The following is a 15,563-nucleotide window of genomic DNA, read 5'->3' as shown; positions in this document are numbered from 1 at the left end:
TGCCTTGCGGAAAATTCAATATGATTTCGAAGTAGGCAAAGTCATGCTTTAATAAGAGTCCCCAATTTTTGACCCAGTAACACTACGACCCTAGACGGTGGGTGGCAAGATAATGAGCAAGCAAATGCTACTGGTTGCATGCAATAAACATTATTGTTGAGTAGTTAGCTAACTTGAAAATGCATAGGTTTCACCTATGGCAAAGCAATCTGCAAGATTTCTGATACTGTTCCAGGATATGTGACTTCCACGTTAACTTGGATTTGAGGCGTCCTCCTAAATACTTGACTTGATTTCCACTCCCCAGTTAACGTTTCTAATGGACATAACTATTATACTTGTCTTCATAGCATCCAAAGTGAGTCCGTTTTGGTTGTTCAAACTAAGGATTATCTGCAAGTTTACATCCAAACGGTCACAATACTATGTCCGCATGCCGATAATTACTATAGCCAAATCGTACGCAAATGCTTGCGCATCTGGGAGCAACAGCAAGGTGTCTATTACAAGGAGACCTAACAGAGGGAAGAGAATCCCTCATGCGCCTAAGGCGCTTCTCAGTTTTTACCGTACGCTAATGGAGTGCTCTATCCGTGGATTTAGCTTTCCGGTAGCATATTGTCTATGGTACAGTGAAGTGGCACATTGTTAGGTGTCTGTATCCCTTATGAACCGTCCTATTAGTGTCTCCAGTCCTGATGAGTCAGCGTCGGTGTAGGTGGGTTTCCCTGGTTTGCGAAGACCATGTTTCCCCATCATTTGTCCGAGCCCACTTTGGCATTTTTTTTTTTTTGTGCGTACACGGAGGTGGAAAATCTTAGAAAGTCACGTCCGCCGCAGCTCCGCCGCCCGAACGGCGGAACTACAGCGGGCGCGTGTGGGATTCACACCCACTAAAAACCACCCCCGGTCTCTCCAGCCCCAGCCCCGCGGGACCACCATTGAGGTATTACTTCACGGGGTAGGTTTGCTCTTAGGCAACGGGGTAGGTTTGCTCTTAGGCTCTTAGGCTCTTCTATTTGCAGCTTTCCTCCTTCTTTGTTCCTTCTCCAACTCCTCCTGCATTTGGATGATTGCGGAGCCAACTGCAAGCCACTTCTCCTCGAACTCCAGCATCTCAGTAACCAAGCTCTCCGAGGTCCCGCTCCTGCCCAGCACCTGGTTTAAGCTCCTTCTCTCCATCGCAAATCGTGGCCAGTGAAACATCACATGCTCTGGATCCTCCGGTATGCCATCGCATCTGGGACAGTTCGGAAAATCATCCAACCCAAAGCGGTGCAGATACTGCCTGTAGCAACCACCGTGTCCCGTGAGGAACTGGGTAGTGTGGTAGTTGGTCTCCCCATGTTTTCGCTCAAGCCACACCCTAATGTTGGGAATGAGCCTGTGCGTCCACCGACCTTTCGCAGACTCGTCCCATCTGCGTTGCCAGAGATCAAGCGACTCTGACCTTGCCGCACTTCTACGCTGTGCATGCCCCTCCATATGTCTTGCATTGTACAGGACACTCATTTCTTTGGCCAGAATGTCAACCGGGATCATGCCTGCCACCACCAATACTGCCTCATCTGATGTGGTTCTAAAAGCACTGCAAACCCTCAAAGCCATCCGCCGGTAAACCGAGTTCACCTGCTTCCGTCTCTGAGAGTTTGCAAGCGCCTCTGCCCACACAGGCGACGAGTAGAGCAGGATGGAGCGCACCACTCCGGCTAGCACCAACCTCCGGCAATGTTTCGGCCCACCAATATTTGGCAACATTTTTGCAAGTGCCGTGGTGGCAATGGCTGCCTTTTGGCATGCATACTCTAGGTGCTCCCTAAAACTCAATTTGGTGTCAATTATTACCCCCAGGTATTTGATAGCCGGCTTTGATACGACCGTATGTCCACCGACCTCCACTTTTACAGTGTTATTTTTCCTGCGTTTCGTTATTAAGACCGCTTCCGTTTTCGCGTCCGCCAAGGTCAGCCCGGCCTTTTCTAGCCAGGACTTTACCGCTCTCACTGTTTCTGTTGCGTAAACCTCCACATCTTCTGGGTGTTTTGCTGCAACAACCACAGCTAGGTCATCAGCAAAGCCGACAATCGTAGTCCCCTCTGGGACGGGAAGAGCAAGCACCCCATTATACATGATATTTCACAACAGGGGACCAAGTACCGATCCCTGTGGTACCCCGGCTGTGACAATGTACTCTTTGGGGCCCTCATCCGTCCCGTACCAGAGAGTCCTCTCTGAGAGGTAGTTTTCCACCAAATTCGCTAAGTATCCGGGGACACCTATGTCAGCCAACGCCCGTTTAATTCTATCCCAGTTGGCCGAGTTGAATGCGTTTTTGACATCCAACGCCACCACGGCACAGCAGCCGCCAGAAATCAGTGCACCTTTTGCCAGGTTTACCACCATGCCAATTGCGTCCACCGTAGAGTGGGCGCGTCGGAAACCAAACTGGCGTTCCGACAAACCATTGCTGGCTTCTACGATGGGCACGAGTCTGTTGTAGATGACTCTCTCCATCATCTTCCCCATTGTATCCAACAGGCAGATAGGACGGTACGACGCTGGGTTTCCAGGTGGCTTGCCAGGCTTCGGAAGCAACACCAACTTTTGCTTTTTCCACTGGGCAGGGAATATTCCTTCTTTTAGGCACGCCTCGAAGGTGTTGGCGAAAAGGTCGGGCCTAGTCTTCACTGCCAGTTTCAAAGCTCGGTTGGGGATGCCATCCAACCCTGGGGCCTTGTTGTCACTAAACCTACCACATATTTCCCGCAGCTCCTCCACAGTTACAGGCGGTATTATGCCGTCATTTAGCTGGACAAAAATTTGCTTTCCCCTATTTTCGTGGTATGGGAACAGAGTGGTAACAATCTGTTTCAGGAGGCGCGGACAGGTCACCTGGAGTGATTTCCGCAGCCTTTTCATCACCACTCTGTAAGCCTCGCCCCAAGGGTTTATGTCGGCATGGTCGCACAGCTGTTTGAAGCAGTTCTTTTTGCTCCTCCAAATGGCTTCCTTTAGGCGGCCACGCAATTGCTTGTGTGCCTCCTCTCGACCGTCGCCACCGGGTTTTCCCCTGAGCCTCTGGCAAAGCCTCCTTGCCCGAAAACATGTGGCTCGCAAACTTGCGATTTCGTTGTTCCACCAGTAGTTGGGTTGCCTACTGGGGAGCAATCGCCTTCTGGGCATAGAAGCATCGCATGCTTCCGTCACCCATCGAGTGATCTGGGTGGCTTTCCCTCCAGCCGTACCATTCAGGGATATGTCGGATTTGAGCAGCGCGGAAAACGTGTCCCCCTCGAAAGCTTTCACTGTCCAGCCAAGCATACCACCCGGCATTCTGCGAAAACTCTTTGTCGAGCTCGATCCGCCCTTGATCTCTATGCAGATTGCCTGGTGGTCGCTGTGAGTATAGTCCTCACTGACATGCCAAGCGATTCTACTGGCTAAAGTGGCACTCACGTATGTCAGGTCCACTATAGACCCCAGGCCCCTTCCCCGGAAAGTGTACGAAGACCCAACATTCGCCAGTACCACGTCCAGCTCCGCGAATGCTTCGAGGAGAACACGTCCCCTGACATTAGTTACCCGGCTGCCCCATTCAAGAGCCCACGCATTGAAATCGCCTCCTATTATGATCGGCCAACGTCCTCTTGCATCCAAAACAAGAGCAGCAAGCATCCGCTCATACTCGACGAGTGTAGCGCTGGGTGGAGCATAGCAGCTGTAGATGTGGATGCCCTTCACCTTCGCTCTGATGAAGCCCTCCTTCGGGTGCTCCATTATTTCCTGGAAGGCTTGTTCTCCACAAGTCCACAGCGCTGCTTGGCCCGTTTGGTCTTTGACCCAAACGCTACCACCGCGTTTTCGGTATGGTTCACTTAGTATGGCCACATCGATGTTTTTCTCGCGGATGGTTTGCGCGAATAGATCCTGCGCCGTCTCGCAGTGGTTGAGGTTGATTTGTATCAACCTCATCTGCGATTTGTGCTAAGGGCTCTCCTGTATTCCGGGCACCTGCTGCTGCCTGCAATGTGCCGATGGTCCACACCCTCCTTTCCTTTGCACAGTAGACAATTTGGGTCAGCTCCGCAGTCCTTGCTGATGTGGCCTTCCACTCCGCATCTCCTGCATTGCTTTGACCTGTCATTTGGGTTAGTGCATGACTTCGCAATGTGACCAAAGCCAAGGCATCTAAAGCACCGTTTTAACGCCACCTGTTCCCTAAGGCGACACATAACCCAGCCTATTCTCACTCTCCCTGCTGCTAACAGTTTGAGTGCGTTCTCCACTGGTAGGCTGATGATGGCGGTTTGTGTTCCCCCATAGGCTTTCCTTAGCGTTTTCACCACTGACGCTTGTAGTCCGGCAAGATCGAACTGTTTCTCCAACGCTTCGCGAACCTCCTCCTTCGTCGTGATTTCATCTATATCTTTGCAGATTATAGTGATCTCCGGCCTGCTAGCTCTTATGTCGGCTTCCTGCCCTAAAGTCTTCCCGATTTGGCTTAAGAATTTGTCCGCGGTTACATCCTTGGATTTCTTAAGTTCCAACATAAGATCTCCCTTCTGCGACCGTCTAATACGGCTGACGTTGTCTCCCAAATTGGTGAGTTCGGGGTCTGCCTTCACTTTCCTGAGAATGTCGGCGTATGACCCTTCGCCTCGTTTGGAAATGAAAATCACCTCCGGTCTAATCTTCCTCCGATAATTTCTTTTCCGCGGTTCTACCTTCCTCCAAGCTTCCGCATCCGCCTTTGAAGGTTCGATCCCTCTTCTCGAGGTAGCCACTGCAGTATTTTCACTGGTAGCTTCAGACGTACTTTTCATGAACTCCGCCTTTTTGGGAGTTGAGTCCTTTTTTCTGTTCGGGGTTTGCTGGCCTGTTGAGTCATTCAGCTTCTCGCGCAGCCTCTTTCCCGGTTTCTCCCCTTTTGTGGTTTGAACCGGCGTTATTTGAGTTACCTGGTTCACTTTTCCAATCGGCGACTTCCCTACTCGTTCATCCTGGGCCTTGCCGTACGTCAAACGGATGCCTCTTATCATGGCCCTTATATTTTGGTGAATGTTCCTGCGCTCCTTTATAAACTCACACAGCTCCATGATCTTTTTACCGAGGGCAGTAAAGGCAGCTCCAGACTGATCATTGCCCAAAACATCGCTCGGGTGAATCGGCGTCAGTGATTCTTCCTCATCGAAGACTCCCGCTATACGCTTCCCACTGGGGGTAGCGATCGTGGGGGCTTGTGCCCGTGTGGGAGGGGATCTGCGAAAAATCGAGCTCCTTCTGAACGGATCCATCACTGGAGCCAGTTCAAGTTCCTCCCGTACGCTTGTAACATTAGATGCCACAGTAGCCAAGGTTCCCACTACTGAGGCACTGCGGTCGTTGGATATCGACGGCCGGGAGCCCGCTTGTTCACTCCCAAAAACCGCCGGCACTGGGTTTCCGAAGCCCTGCACCGTAACTTCATTCTCCTTCTGCTCCTCCATGTTTGGTTTTATTTCTGGGTATCCTTCCCATAGCCAATTTTTATCCACGGGTGGGCGTTTACTTCCCACCTATCCGGCCTGCGCATAAACATGCCCATACACGCACATCTCCGGATGCGTGCATGTGCATGGCCATGACACATTCGCCGAGCATTCCCTTATCCGCACGAAGGGACGCGCCTGATGGGAGATTTTGCAACTCCACACAGGTCCACTTTGGCATTCAAATCAGCCGTCACGACCACAATGTCACCTTTAGGAAGTCTATCCTGAAATGCATGTAATTGGTCCTTTTCCAATATAACGTAAATCTCTATTTGTGCATAACATTGTACAATTATGGTCCATACCCTTGCTTTGTGAGTTGGGGTTAAAAATACACTCAAAAGTCTTTCCTGCTTGTCGTATGAGGCGACTAAAAGGAATAGAAGTTTTTGGGCTAGCAACCTGCAAATTTTGAAACTTTTTGAAACGAAACGTGAATAACGCCTCGGATAGGAACAAACCGCACGGCAACGACCTTTGGCTATCGATAATGGACTATGTGCGCGCACCCCTCGGCAGCAGCAGCGAGGGTCCTCAGAATGCTCGCTTTCTACAACTTAACTGGGCATTCTGAGCCTAAGTAAGAGGGTGGGACTCTGGAAAGCACTCCTCTCCACACTAATGATGATGTGGTTTTGACCTCTGGAAAGCCAAGTGGCAGCAAACGCAAACCCGGAGTCGGATTGCTTCTGACGACTACGGCAAGGGGCGCTCTCTTAACCTGGGAACCGGTTTCTGACAGACTTCTAACTGCAACATTTAGGTACAGTTTAAGAAGCACCACAATTATACAATGCTACGTACCAACAGAGACTTCCGTTATACTGGAGAAAGTCTAAAAATGACATTGTGATCGTGATGGGTAATCTGAATGCCAAACTGACAACACTTGTGATGGAGAAACATGGTCTTGTCGACCGCAATGGTAATGATGGAAGGTTCGTGGATATCTGCAACTTCCACCGCCTCGTCATTGGTGGCACACTATTCGAGCACAGAGCCTGCCATAAAATCAGTTGGGTTTTATCGGTACCATACAAGCAGAAAGATCGACCACTTCGCGATCAGCAGTAGATTTAGAAGTTGTCTTCTGAATGTGCTTAACACGAGAGGCGCAGATATCTGCCCCGAAAGAGATCATCATCGCTTGCGTGTTGCTTCCGCCACTTCCCGCAGGGTTAGAAAGCTGCGACCCCTAAGTTCAACATCGACCACTTGTATACCTCGTCGCTCGACAGTGGGGGAGCTATCTTGCTCATCGAACGGCAGATATATTGTCTAATCCGCCTGAGAATATTGATGAGCATTTGCTATTGCGCTGGTCAGGGAAGCGGAAGATGCGCATATCGCAATGATTTCGAATCGTATACTGCATCACAAAGGGTTTGCATGCAGTTGCAAATCTTTCGATGGTCCCGTGAAGGACATCAACAATCGGCTTCTCATCCACAATGATGAACAACTGAAGAGATGGAAAGAACACTTCAGCATAGTTCTCTAACCATATCACAACCGGTGAGGTTCCTCCTCTTGTGGATGAAATGGCTAGTCACCATAATATGCGGATACGAACTGTTCCTCCAAGCTGAAAAGAAGTCGCTACGGCCATCAATAAACTCAAACGGAGTAAAACCGCTGGGCTTGACGGTCTCCCCGCAGAGTTATTTATCGCTGCACCACCTATTACAGATCTGCTGCTTCCACTGGGAAATCTTAGGAATCCGAGACCTTTCCCAGAGAGAGAAGAAGGGGATGATTGTCAATATCCCAAAGAAGAGAACCCGCTTTGAGTGTAATAACTGGACTGGTATCTGCATCGCAAAGATAATAGCTAAAATAATCCTGGAACGCATCCAAGAACATCTCGAAAAATTGCTAGGCAAAGAACTGGCTGGTTTCCACTCCGGCACTTCCTGCATAGACCACATAAACACCCTATGAATTCCGTGTACTGTATCAATTGGAATTTAGATCTTCGCTGCACCTGCTCTTCATAGATTTCCCGAAAGTTTTCGATAGCGTGAACAGGGAGTGTATCTGGAGTACTCTCCGCAGAAGAGACATTCCGGAGAAGCTAATAGCTATGATGGCGTATAATGACACGTGCTGCACTGAGGTAGAATCTCGGAGGATTTTGAGGTGCAAAGCGGGGTCCGCCAGGGTTGCATCATGTCACCGATATTATTTCTTCCTGTTATCGGTGACGTTCTTCATGCTGCCTTGCCCAGAAGACGTGGAGAAATTCAATGGACTATGGTATCTTTCGTCAAACACCTCGACTACACCATTGACATCTGTTTGGTCTCTCACCAGGTCATGGAGTTTGACCAAATGGCTCTGGATTTGGGAAAAAAGGGCAAGTAAAATTGGACTGAAGATAAACACCAACAAAACCAAGGTTCTCAATCTGACCAAGATGCTCCACGAGTAGGTCGCCCTGAGGGAACTTAGCGCAGAATAGAAGAGGACGAGTGCGAGTGTCTCGGGAAGTCCTGGGTGGTGCTGAAGAGCATTTCTGGTCACCGCGAACGATGATGTGTAGGTGCGATTGACGCGGTACACGTCACCAAGAGATGAAGGAAACCATATATTAACTTTGACCGGAATCTTGCAGTCAGAATCCTGTCAGAAACTGGCTCCCAAGTCAAGAGAGTGCACCTTGGAGTAGCTGTCAGAAACAATACGACACCAGATTCGCATCTGCTACCATCTTGGCTAGGGGGGCGAGCCAACACCCAGTGGCCAACGAGAATCTCCAAATGGTGGCGCCGAAAAACGCTGTATTCACATTGACTTGCTGATCATCATACAGTAGGCGAATGCTCCGACATTCAGACCCGAGTCGGAACAAAAGTCATCAGGAGAATTATTGAAAGATGCGTTCTCGGCCTAGTTAGTTACGGTTGGCACTTGTAGGAGTTCCACAGGTGTTGTGATTGTGCCCCCATCGCGGGCAGAGCTCCTTGCGGGCTTAAGCGTCGAGTTGTGCTGTACTACTCGGATACCATATTCCTTATTCGCGGTAGAGGCCTTAGGGAGATCTTGTATCCACCAGTGTGCTATCAGGATTAAGCGAATTAACGTTCTTTTTGGGAATGAGGGCAATACCAGCACTCTTCTAATCGTTGGGGAAGTGGACGTTGAGGAGGAAGTGATTAATGATTGAGCAAAGTGAAGTGGAAATGTTGGGACTTTTTTTAAAAATTATGGATGGGATTTTATCAAGACCCACTGATTTTTTGTTTTTGAAGGCTGCTATCATAGGCTGACAAAGTGAATGGGAGGAACATCTTCATGTTCGTCAGGATGGATGGAAGATTAGAAGAAATGGTTTTCGCAAGGTTGGGAGTGGTAAAAAGTTGGCATGGATTGAAGTTGGTTTATGGATTCCCTCGCAGCGTTTTCAAGGTGCACCGATGCACTTGAAGGAAGCAGTTTGCAAGGATGTTCACCTTTTTAGGAGTGGGGGTGTTTTGCGGAAGGATAGTGGTTTGTTGGTTCGTTTTCCCTAGACGAGGGTAAGTTTTCTGAAGTCAGTGAAAGTTTCAGGCTTCAGTTCTATGTCGGAGAGACGTTTGCGGAGGTTAATGGTATAAACTGTTAAGATTCTTTCTCGGAGTGACCTCTCAAGGGAATAGATTTCGGCAGCGAGAGAAGAGGATTGCGGTGAGTATGTATCTCTAAATAGTATCCGCCTTAGGGTACGTGTGTTTTTGACATCCTCAAAGGTATCATTAGGGTAAGAATTTAGGTTGCAGTAGTTGCGTTAGCAAGGAGAAAGAGAGGGTTCCATTTTGAATTTGAGGATTCGGTTGATGAGTTTCCAGTTCGCCTTCTGGAAGTTGAGGACAAAGGTTGGAGAAGAACGGATGGCTTTGTCGGACGTTTTCTTCTAAGAAGCAGTAGAAACTTTATTCTCTATAGCTTTAATCAAAGTATGTTTTTAAAAACATTATTGTATCATCGTAAATGTGACATGACTTGACAGATGTGACTAATATACATAGATAGTTGGGAACATAAAGATGAGGAAGACAGCTCGAAACTTCTCTGTGAATTGGTGGTTTAGTTCATGGATCGCTGTATGGTCATTTAATTCTTACAGTAGTTTTTTAACAATTCCTTTTTTTATAGGTTCTGACTTCGACGACCTTAAACATTTACGTTTTCTTTTATAGTGTTCCCCGTGACTTCATTTTGATAATTTTTCATGGTGAAACGTTGAGCATTTTATTCATGTACACAGTCTTTTCAATATGGAGTTCACTGAAAAGAAGAGAAAGGCTTCCCTTAATTGTAAGCGTCATATTCCTGGGTAACTTATCATTTTAACTAAATATCTCAACATACATATATTTTTTTTTTTATTTGACTATACCACGGCATTTTCAGGTAAAATTATTCTCAATTTGCCACGGCATTTTCAACCTAATAATGTCCATCGTTGTGATAATCACATACTCCTGCGATTTAGATTCGAATTGCGGAGGTAGGGAATACCAGTCTGTTTGGATATTTGACAATAAATGGATCATTGCCTCTTCTGGCATCATTGGATCAATAACGAGTGTTTCGTTGGTGTGTTATTCTATGACACTAACCAGTTTTAAATGGAGAAATCTACCAAAGAAGATGCATTATTTTCGAATTTCAGATGCAACAGAGCGAAGACAACATAGGTAACCTGTGTAAAAAGAGCTATTTATATGAACCCGCCTTTGTCTAATTTATAAATATAGAACGTTTACCAAAGGTGCATACTCAATATTTTATTTATTTAATGTGGCGAGGAAAAGCTTCAAAAGTTTACTGGCAATGGAGAAAAGTTCAGTACACTACACTGTTAAACGGCTGCATATTCTGTCAGCATAACGAGCTCCTCCTCTTCTTCAACCTAGTCCTGGAGAAAATGATCCGCGATGCACACGTAAATGCGAGAGGCACCATCCTCTTAAAGTCCACCCAACTACTGGCCTATGTTGACGACATTGACATGATGGGAAGAACAAACCGAGATGTACAGTCTACCTTCATCCCGATGGAGCAGGCGGCACGAGATCTCGGGTTGCACATAAATGAAGGCAACGTCAGCGCTAAAAAGCAAAGAACGAGCAACATCAAATGAAACTGGTCAAACGAAAACAAACAGGATAGGAGACTACAACTTTGACACCGTTGAAAATTTCTCCTATTTGGGGTCGATGATCACAACTGACAACAGCTATGATGATGAAGTCCGCGAACGGTTGTTGACAGCCAAGAAAGCCTATTTCAGCTTATACAAGCTTTTCCGCGTTCTGGATAAATGTTGACTGTGAAAGGTGTTAATTTTGATATTAATTGCAGCGTGAGAAGTCAAAATGTGCGTACTTCTTCCCTTTCTTTTTCTTCAGTCTTTGTCCCGTTTACAAGCGGGAAAAATTCGATACCGGAAAGGAATCCACATAAACAGTTGCTATACTCCACCCAACGCAACATTTGCCGACTATGAGCAAATACGCTCTGGTTTTCAACGCAAGAGAACGTTGATCGTGCTCCTGGCGAATGTTGAAACCTCATAAACTCAGCGGCACCTTAGATAGTAGAATTGCTTGGTAAGTCAGTGAGGACTATACTCCTAGTGACTACCAGGCAATCTGCATGGAAATCAAGCGTGAATCGAGCTCGATTTTCTCTCAGCCAATGAAGCAGATGGGACAGCGAAATCGCAAGTCTACGAGCCACATGTTTGCAGGTAAGCGAGCGTTACCAGAAGCTTAAGGTAAAACCCGGTAGTGACGGTCGATAGACAACTGCCTGGCCGCTTACAAGAGGCTATTCAGATTGGTAAGAAGAACTGCTTAAAACAATTGGGAGACCATGTCGAATGGACTCATAGGGCGGTAATAAAAGGGTTGTGAAGATAGCTCTAGGTGACTCACCTATTCTGAAAGAAGTCGCTGCTATTCTGTTTTCTCACTACGAAAACAGCGGTAGTCCAGCTCAATACCTCCAGTAACTGAGGAGGAACCGCTTGAAATCTGTCGCAGGATCAGTGAAAATAAGGCCTCAAGATTGGATGACATCCCTAAGAGAACTTCTGGCAGCGAAGACTAGGTGCGACCTTTCCGCGAATACTTTCGAAGCGTGCCTAAAAGAAGGAATATTGCCTCAGTGGAAAAATAGAAGTTGATGTTGCCTCTCAAACTCAATAAGCCATCTGAAAATCCAGCATCATATCGCTCTCTCTGTCTGCTGGATATAATGGGGAACATGAGCGAGAGAATCTTCTACAATAGACGCCGAAAGTGGTAATGACTTGTGTGAGCGCAAGTATGGCTTTTGGTGCGCCCACTTTACGGTGAATGCAATAAACATAGTCATGAATCTGTCAAAAGGCGCACTGGTTTCTGGCTGTGCCTTGTTGGCATTGCATGTTAAAAATGTATCAACTCCGCCAACTGAAATACGAATTAAAGAAGCATTAGCTGGCATAGGTGTACTGGAATATTCAACGAGTTTGGTCGACAATTACCTGTCAGAAAGGACTCTCTAGCACGGAGGTTACTTCTAACCGGAGTTGTCTGATCCATTCTTCTTTATGCAGGTATATGGCCTCTTGCAAACTCTCAGAGATGGGAGTTTACTGGGTGATAACTCTGAAGCTTTACAGCACTTTTGGAACCACATCAAATAAGGCAGCACTAGCGGTAACAGGCATGATCCCGATCGACATTCTTCCGAAAGAAATGAGTATTATGTACCATGTAACATGTATGGAGTGGCACACAGAACACAGAAATGCAGCAAGATCAGAGTCGCATGATATCTGACAACGCAGGTGGGACGAGTCTTCAAAGGATCGCTGGACGCACAAGTTAATCCCAGTTGTTAAAGGAAGAGGAAAGCAGGTGTTCGTTGAATACCATTTGCTTTTGTATGGCGCTGATCCCCTTCCGTTGCTACCGAGTAATCCCACAGAGCATAGCAATCGAATTGAGTATAAGCGAAGGGCTAATTGTGAACTTACGCACTTGATGTCCTTAGATATCATCAACTTGTATACTGGTTTAGTATTGTTTAGTTTAGTGGGGGGGGAGAGACGCAGTTCAAAGCACTAAGGCCTTTGGTTAGGTCCATTGTACTTTTCCCGGAAATCGCGTATCCAATGACCTCCTGCCTGTGGTGCTCGGAGGTCTTGACAGTGCATAGATTCTTCGTTGAAGAAAACCTTACGGAGGTTTGTTTGAAATGTCAGGAGGCTGAGCAACGATATATGAAGTGCAGAGTCGTCTTCTCCTCCTCCTCACATTGGCTGCATATATATGAGACCACCACCTCAATTTTGTCCGTATGGTATTATAGTTTAAGGAGCAGTATCCCAGTATCCCGATAACTGATTAACATCGAAACTAATCCACCCTGTCTTGTCGCGTCACAAATTAAAGGCATCTTCGATGTACATGAATGCGCCTATTATTATTCTGTTAAGGGAAAGTCGCACCGCGTCCTTGAAGAACTATTGTGCCCCTTTTACTGGTTATAGTGTACCTGTTGATCATAGTATCTCAAGCAGGCCTATAACCGTTAGGAACTTTAGTATGTTCCCCACTTCCAGAAGTTTCAGCTTTGCATCTGGTATTAAGTGTTCTCCCAGATGAGGGATCCGTCAGTGTACCAAGTAATCAGTTGCTGGTTTAAGCCGTATGTCGCTGCCACGCTCTCCCAGTTTCCCTTGTTACTCCAACGTGTTTCAAACTTCTTATCGAAGTGAAACCTCTTGTCATGTTGTCCCTCGGTATCAGTAATTCGGGATACCGCCTAGAAAGGATATCAATCTTCCTTCGATTTAGGCAACTCCCCGCCTCACTCATACTACCGGCCATCCTGAATATTGATCTCCTTGCCTGCATCTGTATGTGCAGATGGAGAGGGGTTAATCCCAGAAGGACCTCCAGGGATGCCGTTGAGTATGTCCTCATTGCCCCACTGATACACACGCAAGCCAGCCTTTGGAGCTTATGTAATTCCCTGGCTTGTGTGCTGAGTTCGATTCTTTCTGCCCAGATTACCGCTCCATAGGTAATCATTGGCCTTACTATTGCAGTATATATCCAAAGTACTATCTTCGGGCTGCAACCCCATTTTTTTCCTGCTATGGATCTGCAAGTCATAAGAGCCCTCGTGGCTTTCCGACAAGTGTTTCCGACATGTGTCTTCCAGAGTAATTTTTGGTCTAGCGTGATTCCCAAATATTTGACCTCTGTTTCTCGTTTCACCTCCATATCATGTAATGTTATGGCTTTCAGGTGATCCAGCTTACGCCTCCTAGTGAATGGTACTATGGTGGTTTTGGTTGGGTTGATCCGCAGTCCCACCTTCCTGCACCAGGCACTAGTAACCCTTAATCCAGTTTGGATTCTATCACATAGGATATCTTCATATTTGCCCCTACAGATTAGAACAATGTCGTCCGCGTAGCCCTGGACTTGTATTCCAGTATTAGTTAACACGTCCAGGAGTTCATCCACTACCATACTCCACATCAGCGGCGATAGTACTCCACCCTGTGGACAGTCTTGAGTGGTGTTCATGATAATAGAATTGGTACCTGTTTGTACCTCTATTTGTCTGCTTTCTAGCATTTTGCCCATCCAGAGTGCCAGGGTGTTTCCCACTCCTTTGCGGCTCAGGGCATCCTGTATCCCTGTGTACGATGTGTTGTCGAATGCTCCTTCGATATCCAAAAACGCGCACAGTGCAATTTCTTTTGTTTCTATGGCGTCCCGTAGTACCTCTGTCAGCTGATACAGAGCAGTTTCAGTTGCCCGTCCTGCCCGGTAAGCGTGCTGACAGTGATGTAGGGGATTACGCTTTAGAACGTTAGTTCTAATATAGTTGTCTATGACCTTCTCCACCGTTTTGAGTACTAACGATGTTAGGCAGATTGGTCTGAAAGATTTAGGGTGAAAAGGATCCTTTTTACCCGCTTTCGGAATAAAGACCACTTTTGCCCGTCTCCATGCCCTTGGTATGTAACCCAGTGCTATGCTCCCCCTTACCACCCTTAGAAGAGACTCTAAGATAATTCCTAGGCCTCTCTGGATAAGTGCTGGGAAAATGCCATCTACTCCGGGAGATTTCATTGGTTTGAAAGTTCCCACTGCCCATCTTAGCCTAGCTTCTGAGCATACCTCTTTTGCTAGTTTCCAGCTCTCTTTCCTTCCCCTTTTATTCGTTGTTGGGGTGTCATGCAGATGGTTGTCGCCTGCTGCCGAGGGGTAGAACCCCGGGAAATGAGTTCTGAGAAGCAGGTGTACCCTGTCCTCCTCATTCTCGGTGAATGTCCCATCTTCCTTTTTCAAGCAGACAGAGGATATTCCCCCGTCTTTGGCTACAGCCTTGTACAGCCTGGTTGCTTCTGTGATCTGTTCAATCCCTTCACAGAATTCCCTAAAGCTGTTCCGTTTCGCTTCCCTGATCGCGTTGCTATACGAAGTCAGTGCATTTTTATACCTCAGCCAGTCCCCGGTTTGTTTTGCCCGGTTAAAGAGTTTTCGTACCTCTGTTCTCATTCTGGCTGGGTTCTTGTTCCACCATGGTACATCCCTTGATGACTTGACTGTCTTGGCCGGACAGCTGGCCTCATATGCGTCAATGACGATTATGTTGAGGTTTTCCACCACCGTTTCTAATTCCAGATCGCTCCTGATGTCCCCGCCCCCTTGAAGGTGGGCAATGTTGTTGCTCAGGTGCGTTGTGTAGGATTCCCAATCCGTTCTCTTGGGATTCCTTATTATTCTTTTTATTTCGGAGTTACCCTCAATGTCGAATCTGATTATCCTGTGATCAGACGTTGAGGGTTCATCCGACACCCTCCAATTCCTGACCATCCCGTTCATTAGGGTATTTCCTAGAGTTATATCTAGTACCTCTTGTCTGGTGCTGGTCACAAATGTTGGAGTGATCCCTACGTTGTATATTTCTAACTTATTGCTAAGAATAAATTCGAGAAGGTACTCACCTCTACGATTAGTGTCGCTGCTTCCCCAC

This window comes from Hermetia illucens, chromosome 5 (genome assembly GCF_905115235.1).
Source record: "Hermetia illucens chromosome 5, iHerIll2.2.curated.20191125, whole genome shotgun sequence".
Lineage (NCBI taxonomy): Eukaryota > Metazoa > Arthropoda > Insecta > Diptera > Stratiomyidae > Hermetia > Hermetia illucens.
This window is presented reverse-complemented; position numbering follows the sequence as displayed.